Consider the following 12,246-nt stretch of genomic DNA (forward strand, 5'->3'; position numbering starts at 1 on the left):
TTTGTCTTCATCCTGCCCCAGCACCATAACCTTTCCAGAGGGTCCAACCCCATGTCCCCCTTTCTTTTGGGGGCAGTTCCTAGCCCAATGTCCATGCTCCTTGCAGTGGACGCACTGATCCTTGCCTAGCCTCTCCCTCTGAGGTCGTTCTCAGTCGTTTGCCCCTAACTGACCCCCTCCCGTGGCTGCAACTAGGATCTTGGCCATCTCCTTATTTGCCTTACGTGCCTCGTCCGCCTGGAACTTTTTATCTTCCTGTCTCATTCTCTCTAACTTTTCTTCCGGTGTTTCCCTATTGTTATAGACTTTTTCTGCCACTTCCAGCAGGTCCCTCAGAATTTTCTCACTTAACCTCTCTATTTTCTGCACCTTATGCCTAATGTCTGGGGCTGCCTGGTTAACAAAAAGCCATCATTACTGCCGCCTTGCTCTCTTCTGCCGTAGGATCTATGGGAGTGTACTGTCTGAAAGCCTCCATAATCCTCTCTAGATATGTCGCTGGACTTTCCTCGGGCCTCTGCCGAACATCCCCTACCTTAGCCAAATTGGTCGGCCTCCGTGCCACCACCCGGAGACCGGCCATTAGAGTCTGGCGGTAGACCCGGAGACACTCCCTACCTTCAGCCTCATTGTAATCCCAGGGCGGCCGTTCAAGGGGAAAGGTCTGGTCGATGACTGGAGGGTTGATGGTGGGTCTGCCGTCCTCTCCAGGGACTAACTTTCGTGCCTCTCCCTGGATTCACTCCCTCTCCTCTGTGGTAAAAAGAACCTTAAGCAACTGTTGACAGTCGTCCCATGTGGGCTGATGAGTGAAAAGGACCGAATCTAAAAGGTTAATTAGATCTCTTGGATTTTCAGAAAAATTCGCATTTTGAGATTTTCAATTATAAAGATCACTGGTGGAGAAGGGCCAGTACTGATAAGCCTGCTCCCCGTCCACTCTGGGGGGTCCCACGGCCCTCAAGGGAAGCACCCTCATGGGTTCCAGACCTGGAGTTTGTCCAATCCGCTGTCTAGTGCCATAAGCTGGGCCCCCCCCGGCCCCCCCCCCATTGGAGGTCCCGTCCTCCCCTGGGCTGCGGGAGCTGCGGGAGCCGCCTGGGCCGCTTGGGCCACTCTAGGATTATAAGGTGGGGGTTATGCCACTCTAGGTCTATTAAAGCTGGATATAGATTAGAGTCTGGCAGCACAGGTGATCCCGTGGGCTGTGGGTCCTGAATCCACTTTTTTTTTACCTCTTTGGTAATTAGGGCTTGTGTCTTTTTTTTTCTCGATGCTGGCAGGAGGGTCTTTAGCCAAGGTGGCGGATCCTGGACCAAGTCCTGCCAGACTATAATATAGGGGGCTTGGTCCGGATGACCATGATGACCAAAGACTACTACTTTTATCTCTTCAATAAGCTCAGCATCAAATGCCCCTTCCCGTGGCCATCCCACCCCAAAGGTCAGCCACTCTGCCTCGAAAGGGGTGATTAATTTTTTTTTTTTTTCTTTTAGGGAAAGGCTGTGTGCCCTTTCCCTAACATCCTTAAAATAGCCCACAAAAATGGACAGGGGAGTCGATGGTGTCAGTCCCATACCTGCCCAGCACTCCTATAAGGAAACAGACACCGTTAGTTGGTCTGACTTGGTGCCACCAGCTGATCTGGCGTCACCGGCGAGTTCCTGCTGCCCGCCCTTGTTGCCGACTGGTTTTTCTGGTTCCTTGCACAAAATGGGCAGCAGGTCTTGGCCTTCGTCAGACCCTGTTTTATTTTTATTTTTTTTTTTTTTTGAGACAGAGTCTCACTCTGTTGCCCAGGCTAGAGTGAGTGCCGTGGCGTCAGCCTAGCTCACAGCAACCTCAAACTCCTGGGCTCAAGCGATCCTCCTGTCTCAACCTCCCGAGTAGCTGGGACTACAGGCATGCACCACCATGCCCGGCTAATTTTTTCTATATATATTTTTAGCTGTCCATATAATTCTTTCTATTTTTTAGTAGAGATGGGGTCTCGCTCTTGCTCAGGCTGGTCTCAAACTCCTGAGCTCAAACGATCCGCCCACCTCGGCCTCCCAGAGAGCTAGGATTACAGGCGTGAGCCACCGCGCCCGGCCCAGACCCTGTTTTAGACTTATTTCTTTCCGCGGTGGGGCCTCAGAAGACGCCTCGACCTCCTGAGTCCTGTGAGGAGAAAAAGGGTTATTAATAAAAAGGGGGCAATAAAGACATTCAAAAGACAAATGAAGATGTTCAAAAGACACCAAACGAATGACATAAAGCCACTAGAAAAGGGGGGGGGCAGTTCGCAGCCACACAAGGAGTCCCACCAAGAGCCAGTAGAGAAGTGTGAAGGCAGGCTTTTTTTAGAGGTTCCCAAGATTGAGGGGTCACAACGTACAAGCCAATACCAAGCAGTAGTGCCAACAGGGAAGGAAGCCCCCAAAGGACAACCTGTAACCAGGAGATTGCAAATCCAGAGATTGAGAGGGCCATAGAAAAAGGACAAGCTATTGGGCTGTTCCATTCAGCAGCACCTCGGCTCAGCAGACTCACCCACAAATCTCATTCACCATTAGTTGCACTTACAGACACTCCACACAGTAAACATTAATTCCAATCACACACCTGACCTAAGAGTCCGGACTCGTTTCTTGGTTTTTCTCCCAAACAAAATTGGCCAATATCACTCGAAAGAAATCCACAAAGGCACAAACAGACAATACTAGACCGGTCCTGTGTTAACCATCTAAAACTCAGACAAATAGAACTAGAATTTTCGCTGAGTGACCCCAGACTTACCCCTCTCGGGTGCCTCCCACTCTTTGGAAAACAAAAGAGAAAAAAAGGAACAACAGAAATCAACAGAAATTTTAGCCGGCTACTCCGCTTGGACTTCCACTTCAAATGGATCCACTTGGTTTCCCTTTCCCAAATAGAATTTCCTCTGAGTGGCCCCGGACTTACCCCTCTTGGGTGCCTCCCACTCTTCGGAAACCAAAAGAGAAACGGAAAACCTACCAGAGGGGAAGGACGTCTCCCTTCACCCCCGACCGGCGACCCACCAGCGTGTCCCCCTAGGCCTTCTGCCAGTCACTTCCGAGGGCCCATTTACCTGCACCGTACGGATTTTCAGAGCTCCAACTCCTCCTCGGATCTGGATTCTGTTCCGGGGGTTTCAGGATCCCGGATGAGCCCCCAAAATGTTAGATCCGGTTCCCCGTGGCCCCAGGAACAGAGAGGCAGAGTCACTGAGGCTGCAAAAGGCATATCTATGAATGTATTTATTAAAACCATTCTGTCCTCCTAGGCCTCTGGGCCTGTGTTGGGCGGGGCAACCTTGAAGAGCTTGGAAAGGCCTTCAGGGCCTTTTTCCCTTTGTTCTGACTATTAGCGCCTGGCTCCCTTTTATCCTGCTCATCTCTTTATCAAAAGGCCTCTCTTTGCATTCTAGGAGCCTCTCCTGAAAGTGTTCTTTCTTTCTATTCTACATAGCCAGATGGTGAATTTTCCAAGTTTTTACACTCTTCTTCTCCTTTAATTAGAAATTTGGCTTTTAGATAATTCTTTTGCTGTAGTAACTGAGAAAAAGCTATTAAAAATAACCAAACCACTTCTTGAGCACTTTGCTGATTAGAAATTTCTTCCACCAGGCACCCCAGGTCATCACTCCTAAGTGATAGTACTTACCCAGAACTCAAGTTGACAGACTTGAAATCCAAGATGAAGGATATGAGCTAAAAATAAAATCCTAAGCCCTCTGCTAACTGAATGGACCCTTCTTAGTCCTAGGAGTCCCCGAACACCTTAAAAGTGAGTTCCCAGCCATGACAGGCTGGGAGCTATAAAGCACAATTACATATGCACATGATTTCTCTTTTCATAAATACAACTCCTCCTGTAGCTTGTTAAACATGGATATTTAGCCACCCTGCTCAGTATAAAATCCTGTTCCTTTTTTCTCTCCCTTTAAGCATGTGTACCTGGCTTGTGCCTAAGAGCTGTGTTTCCAGGCTTGCCAGACTGGCTGCTGCAAGCTGTAAAAAGACCTTTTTATGGGAAATAATGCTCTCCTTTTTCCAAAGTATAACCCTCATTATATTTTTAGTTAACAGAGGGCTGCAGGGTTGGTTTCTGATGAGGCCTCTCTTGCTGGCTTATAGACAGGCCACCGTCTCATTGTGTCCTCACCTGCTCTTTCCTCTGTGCCCACGGACTCCTGGTGTCTTCCAGTACCCTTGAATTAGGGGCCCATCATCATGACCTCATTTAACCTTTGAATACCTCCTTAAAGGACTTATCTCCAGATACAGTCACACTGGAGATGAGGGCTTCAAAATGGAAAATTAAGAACATTTACTATAACCACCAAAATTATATATTCTTTTATGTGCTTTTTCCACCAAACTGAAACAAAATACATATGGATTTTGGGGGCATGTAAGTCAGCCCATGGTAGTCTTTCTGAAGTAGATCCGTTAGTAGCATTTTCTGTGAGGAGGTATTTTTAGTAAATAGCCCCAGTCTTTTTTATTTAGAAATATTATCTAATTCAATCCCACATTTTAGCCAAGAATTCAGGGTTATAGTTACATTCCTTAGCACACTGAAAATATGAATCAATTATCTTCTGGCATATAATTTTTTTGATAAGGTTTCTCTTGTTATTCAAATTAGGTTTTCCTCCTCCTTTAGAGATTATCTCATTACTTTGCAGTTACTTTCCGAATTCCAGTTTGCCTCTGACAGTGAAATTTTGTTACAATATATCTAAATGTGAATGTGTATATGGTGTTTCATTAAATCCAGAATGCATAGAGTAGAAAAATATACCTTTCTTTTAGGTGCCACTGTAAACAAGTATCATTATTTTAATTGGTCACAGATCACCTTAGTAAATAACAAAATACATTTGATGCTTTTTAGCACAGATTTTATTAGAGTGCCACATGCAGAAAAATAAGACAAGATTCTCTCTGAAAAAGATTTTAAAAAGTATGTATCTCAAAGCCAAAGTCAGTATGTTTATTGTTGAAACACTAAGAAACACTCCATCTACAAAGATATCAGTTATCATCACAATTACTTAACATTTTGAATGTTCAAGTCAGTTCATTATACAAACCAACACCAACAAATTAAATTATAAATAATTAAAAGGAAGAAGTAAAAATAATCATCATAATCAACCAGATGATGTAATTTTCTATCTGCAAAAGACAAACGGAGTGAGCTGAAAACATTAAGCACGTGTAAAGGTTTAGCAAAGAAGGTGGCTTCTAACTCAATAAACAAACAAAAACAATCACTTTTGTTTGTAGTGTTGGTGAATAAAAGAAGATTGAAAAATTGTACAAAGTTACTTGAATTGGAAACATATTAATTAGGTACCAAATATTATAGAAAAAAAATAAGAACATTTAATATAACCACCAACATTATATATTCTTTTATGTGATTTTTCCACCAAATTGAGATGTGGTTATGAGCAGCCTGTTGCTGCTGATGCGTCATCTGAATTTGGGGGAGAGCCTCACTCTGCTGGGAACTGTTCCTCTGCCCTGAGCTTGTGTCTCCATGCACTACTGGGTAACACAGAACCTCAACTTCTTCATGTGAAAAATGTTATTGCTCATATGTGAGTGTTAAAAAATTATGAAGTATACAGATTACAGATTTATTTGCCTCATACATATTATATCTTCCCTTTTTAGTGGCTACCTATGACATAGGCCCACTTTTTAATTTATAGCATATGTTTCTTATTAAAATACCTTTAAAAAACACATACAAAAGATGTTCAGCACAGATATGTTCAATGAATAAATGATAGATGAACTACATTAGGAGAACAAGAAAATCCATTCCAAACACAGAGCCTGCATGTGAAGGGATTTCTTTGTGAACATAGGCTAGGAGCAAATTCATAACTTCCAAAAATGTATAGGATTCTCTCATATGGAAGATTTAACAATATTAAACACCGGGCACATAGCCATGATTCCCTCCCTTTTATCTGACACCTTTAACTTGTTTTATGTTTTTCACCTATTAATTTTTATTTCTACCATAAAACCAACATTAATAACACATGCATAAAATCAAATTACTGCTAATTATGCATTTGTTGATCACTCATGAGTTGCTTTAAATTTCTGTCCCTATGAAAACCTGGTTGCATTCTTATTTTAAAAATCTCAAAAAGGTTAATGATTGATACAACATTGATATGTTACTCTAAAGACTTCTTCTATTTAAGTGGTCCATATTCATATCCTTCTATGTATGAGTATGTTAATATACATTCTTGTATATATTCGTCCAAGTTGTAATATGTTTCAATAGTGTTTATTTTAAGCATACTTTTATAAAACTCATGATTTATACATAATGGGAGAATATTGGGAAAGTATAAATTTATATAACATACAAGAATTTCTTATAAACTGATTTTCCTCTCTAATACTCAAGAGGATTCCCTAAATAGTGTATGGCCTGAGGGCTCCCGATCTTTGAACCTACACCTCAGCCACCATAGCACCCAAAGAGAGGCCTGTCTCAGCTTACTGTTATGCAGAATCAGGACACATGAGTGGCCTGAAGGATAAGCAATTCTAAAAGCCTGGCAAAATATCATGATCTGACTTTTCTCCAGCGAGTCAGAGCTCCAAATTGGTATTAAATAAGACAGAAAGAAAATGGCATATAGTAGGAGGAAGGCCATCAGAGCTTGCATGGCTCTTATGTGGACCGTGGTGCTGGCATCTGCAGATCCTTTGGCACCATGCTGCATCTTCTTAACATGTTTCCACAAGGAAGAGATTAGCAGGATAAAAGTTGTCAGGGACAAAGTAAAGGGTATGACAGTGAATGTAGTGTTGGTGAATAAAAGAAGAGTGGAAAATTGTACAAAGTTACTTGAAATGGAAATGGAAGTCCTGTTTCTTTCAAATCCATTAATCCAGGAATTAACATGGATGTTTATCAGTGCAATATTAAAAAACAAGAGGACCAACGTCACCAGAAGTATCACTGAAACCACCTTTTTAACTCTCCTCTTTAGGTAGAGAAAAATCGAGTTGGAAAAATTGGCTATCTTGAGAAAATAAAAGATGCTGAGGCTTGTAGCAAACCAGATGCTAAAATGATTGGCCACTGTCCAGGTGACAGTAAGTGTTCTAGAGAATTTTTCAGACATAAATAAAGCTGGATTAAACATAGATACATACCAACTTAAGAATATTAACCAGAGCAGAGCAGTTCTGGAGATTGCCAAAGCAGTGAGGATTTGATCAGCCAAAGAGACCTTTCTTCTCTTCACCCAGTCAACACAGTTCACCAGTGCTATGAATCCATTTCCCAAATTTCCAATTATGAATTCCACAATGAAAATGAATGTAAATGTGCTATTTATGACCCTATCCATTGTCTGCAAGAGAATGCTCCAATGGCTAATATCACTGCTGAAGATTTCTTAATGCATTCATCTCAAAATATTACGTTTATCTGAGTCTTGAAAATTTAATAATAAACTCCCTTTAAAAAACTTGTGTACACAATATTAAATCAGCAACCATCAAGACTAGCTAATGACTGGATTGATAGTTTTCTTCATAAAAATGTTTGTAGTTCCCCAGACAGCTCAGCTGAGCTTCATCCAGATACTGTGTGCCTTACATACAGTAGGTTGAAGTCCCTTGTAGTGGGTGATGAAGGAAATGCTGAATTCTCATTTGATAATATGCAAATAAAGAGTTATTTATTTTCATTGATTTGCTTGCTTTCTTTTTATTTATTTATTTATTTATTGCCTCATCTATATATTTGAGTCTGTCAACTTGAGTTCTGGGTAAGTACTATTACAAAATTCTAACACACATAGCAAGCAACAAGAATCTAAAGTGGTATATGTGGCTTCCTAAGCACTGAGGTTTTGTAAACACTTTAAAGTTAAGGGTAGGGAAAATGGGAAGATGGCAGTGAAAGGGTACAAAGCCTCAGAGAGGAATAAGCCTTGTTTTCTCTGAGATCTATTGCACACTACGGTTAAAATAGTTAATAATACTGTATTGGATATTTCAAAATCTCTGAGAGAGTATATTTCAAATGTTCTCACCAAAAAAAAAAAAACTTAGGTATTTGAGGTGATAAATATGTTAATTAGTTTGATTTAATTATTCCACATTATACTCATAAATCATAACATCACTTGATTCTCCATAAATATATACAAGTATATAATTTGTCAATTTACAGTAAATTTTTTTTAAGAGATTTGATTTTTTAAAAAAAGTTAGTTCTGTAAAAGAACTTATCCATAGTTATCCAAAGCTCTTCCTACAAAGTAACAGTTTTCTAATTTCATAGAAGTCATCATTCCTAGAATGCTGGGTACCAAGAATAATATTTATTTATTGTTTACCTTTTACAAGTGCACGGATACACACAGATTTATTTATTGATTTATTTGGATCTAAATCCCCTTCTCTTTCCAATAATTCAGGCTTTTTACTTCTTCAACATTTATTATGCATCTTGTTCATGCTTAGTATTGTGATAGTTAAGACATTGTTTTAAAAAGGTTTACAGGTTTATATTACATAATATTAAATGTAAATATTCAGTAAAGTTTGGTAATATCTTTTCTATGCATTTGAAAAGAGATAGAAATCTTTCTGTAGTCCCATATAGCAATCACTCGGTTTGAATGAGTTCAAACCCTCCTCGGAGACCCTCCTCTTCCGTTAAGTATAACTGGCGCTGGCGCGAAAAGCCCGAAGCTTAGAGTCAACCAATCAGGAGCCAACGTGATCAGCCACTTCTAAAAGAACAAATAAAGGGGGATGGAGTGCAGACCAGTATGTCGTGTGCAGACTAGTGTGTCGTGTACAGACTAACGTGTCGTGTGAAAACTAGCATACAGAAAAGTATAAAAGCTTAACCTTTACCCCAGGGCGGGGTCCTAGTTCATGGAGAGGCCACTGCGTTGGTGCTCTGGGACTTGGACCCTAGCTCGAGCTAGCCAATACACTCCTTTGCCTTTTTGCAGCCTCAATGACTCTGCCTCTCCATTCCTGGGGCCAAGGGGAACCGGCTCTAACAATACTTACCAGCCAACTTGGGAGAACTGCCAGCAGCTGCCCCAAACCCTCTTCCCTTCTGAAGAGAGCGAGCAGATAAGGATGGAGGCGGTCAAAACCATTCCTGGCCCGGATGGGCAACCCACGACTGACCCAGTCCAAGTAAAATTTCTCTTCCTTGCCAGGCACCCGGCCTGGGACCCAAATGAGAAACAAGATAAGGGGCCTCTCAATGGGTATCACCAGACTCTACTAGGAGGCATACAGGCTGCAAAAGGCCGACTAATTTGTTTAAGATAAACAAAACCATACAGGGACCTAAGGAGCCCCTGGCCGCGTTCTTAAAATGCCTCTTTAAAGCTTACTGCCTGTATACTCCCATAGACCCAGAGTCACCAAAAAATAAACGTGCCGTTAATATTGCCTTTGCCACTCTGTCGGCCCCAGATAGTAGAAAAAAACTATAGAAATTGAAAAGATATTTTAAAAAATGCTGTCTAAGTTAATAAAAATTGCCCAGAAGATCTACAACAACAGAGAAGACCCTGAGACTGCACAGTCTAAAGGGATGGCCAAAATTCTCATATCTACAATGATAAAACAAAAAAAATATAAAACTAAGAGACAAGGAGCCTAAAAGACCAAATCGAGATACAAAGAAAAAAAAAAAAAGACCAGCTTAGTCTGTGACCAGTGTGCCTATTACAAAAAACAGGGTCACTGGAAAAATAAATGTTCCCACAAAAAACATGAGGGAACCAAGCCCACGCCGGTCCTTATAAAAGACACAGGCTGACGGGGCCGGGGCTCCATCCCAATAAGCCCCCAAGACCCCAAGGTAACTTTAAATGTCAGAGGCAAACTTTAGAGTTTTAGGTAGACACAAGAACAACATATTCCGTTGTCTAACAAGCTAAAGGGCCCCCTTTCTAAAAAAAAAAAAAAGCCTCTAGTTTAGACTAAAACTAAAACCCAGACTTTTTAGACTCTCAAACAAGCTCTCACAAATGCTCCTACATTGGCTTTGCCTAATCTAACTAAACCTTTCCAATTACATGTTGCTGAGAACCAGGCATAGTAAAGGGAATATTAACCTAGACGCCGGGACCCTAAAAAAGACCACTGGCTTACTTATCTAAAAGACTAGACCCTGTGACTTCCGGTTGGCCAAACTGCCTGCGAGCCATTGGCACAACTGCCATCCTGGTCAAAAAAGCCTCTAAACTAAACTTGAGGCAGGACTTACATACTCTAGCCCCACACTCCCAAAAGGTGGTTTTCAAACCCCTACATAAGCCAATATCAGGTGCTGTTGCTAGACCCCCACCCCCAACACACACACACAAGATTCACTTCCTAAAAACAGCCTCCCTCAACCCTGCCATATCTCAGAGGGAGTCAGGTATACAGGGATGGCTGCTGTGACTGCTGACCAGGTTATCTGGGCACAGGCTCTTGGACATAAAACCCCAGCCCAAAAGGCTAAACTCATGCCCCTGACCCAGGCCCTCAGGCAGGAGAGGGCCTTTACAACAACACATGTACAGGGGATATTTTACCAAAAATGAGGACTGACTCCCCAGTGATGAGAGATGATGCTTTCACCGACACGACAACAAAAAAAGTCACCCAAAAACCAGTGGGGCCTCTCCTAACTCTCCCTGCTCTGCCAAAACAGCTCTTGCCAAAGTCTCCAAACTACACAGAAAAAAAAAAAGTTAAAATAAAAAACGCCCTAAAGACTAAAACTAATTCAAGAGGTCGGATATTCCTCGACTATACCACCAAGCCCAGCAAACTTCAACAAGGTACCACGTCTACACTCAAGTAAATCCAGTCAAGTACAGATACCGGTAATTACTTATATTCATTAATACTTTCTCTAGATGAACAAAAGCTTTTCCTACAAAGTCAGAGACAACACAAATAGCTATAAAAAAACTAGTTACTGAGATTGTTCCCCGATTTGGCCTCCCATTTGCACTGGGGTCTGATCATGGCCTGGCGTTCATCACCCAAACAATTCAATTATTAACTAAGACATTAAAGATTAATTAAAAATTACACTATGCTTATAAGCCTCAGAGTTCAAGACAAATAAAAAAATAAAACTTTAAAAAACATTAAACAAGTTAAAGCTAGAGACTGGCATAGACTGAGTAAGCCTCCTCCCCTTTACTCTACTAAGGGCTAAATACATTCCTTATCTTAAAAGCTTAACCCCCTATAAAATCATGTTCAGCTGACCGCCCCTACTTGTCCCCAAGCTGGGGGAGGACAAAATAACAGAGTTAAATAACCATTCCTTTCTTAAGTCATTATAGGCCTTACACTCTGATGTCCAACAGACCAGACACCTTATAAAGGCCACTCATTCTAGACCAATTAATCTTCCCCTTGAAAAAGGCTTCATTTCAGGTACAGCCCCGAAATCTCGTCTAGATAAAAAAACTCCACCCCACTACCTTGGAGGCAAGGTAGACTAGACCCCTGCCAGTAACTCTCACCACGCCAACAGCCATAAAAGTTGCCGGAAAGCACCACAAGATCCATCAAACCCAGATTAAAAAGACATCTTCAGATCAACTCCTGGAAAATAAATTATCCAACCAACTGAAGACCGGCTGAAAATAAGACTTTCCAAAGACTCCTCTAGTTCCTCCTAATTACTTACTTTAAACTTTCCAAAGGCACCCCCATCAACCTATAAACTACACTTAGGTACTTACAAAGACAATAAATGACACTGTCATAACATTAAATTCCACTCTGTACTTAAAAGATAAATCCTTAGACATAAACTAAACACCTTATTTACTTAAGACATTTGTGTGGGAGACAGAGTGATACAAATAGCCAAAAAAAAGTTAAAATAAATTATTTTTAAAAAATGTTCTAAATTATAAATTTAAAAAATATTTCAAAATCTTAATAAAATACACAATAACTCAACTCTATCTTTCCAAAATTTAAAACTTATAACAAAAAATCAATGATTTAATTCCCCCTAAAAACCAGTGGGGAATTTTAAGGAACAAAAACTTCAAGACTACTGACTGTTATAACTTTTGACCATATAATGTTAAAAGGCTAAAATTTTAACATTGTCAAAGCTATTTCTATAATGTCATAATATAATTTTCGTGCCAAAAAATCATTAACCTACTATCTCACTTCTTTAAAACTACTT

The sequence above is a fragment of the Eulemur rufifrons genome, chromosome 16 (assembly GCF_041146395.1).
Source record: "Eulemur rufifrons isolate Redbay chromosome 16, OSU_ERuf_1, whole genome shotgun sequence".
Lineage (NCBI taxonomy): Eukaryota > Metazoa > Chordata > Mammalia > Primates > Lemuridae > Eulemur > Eulemur rufifrons.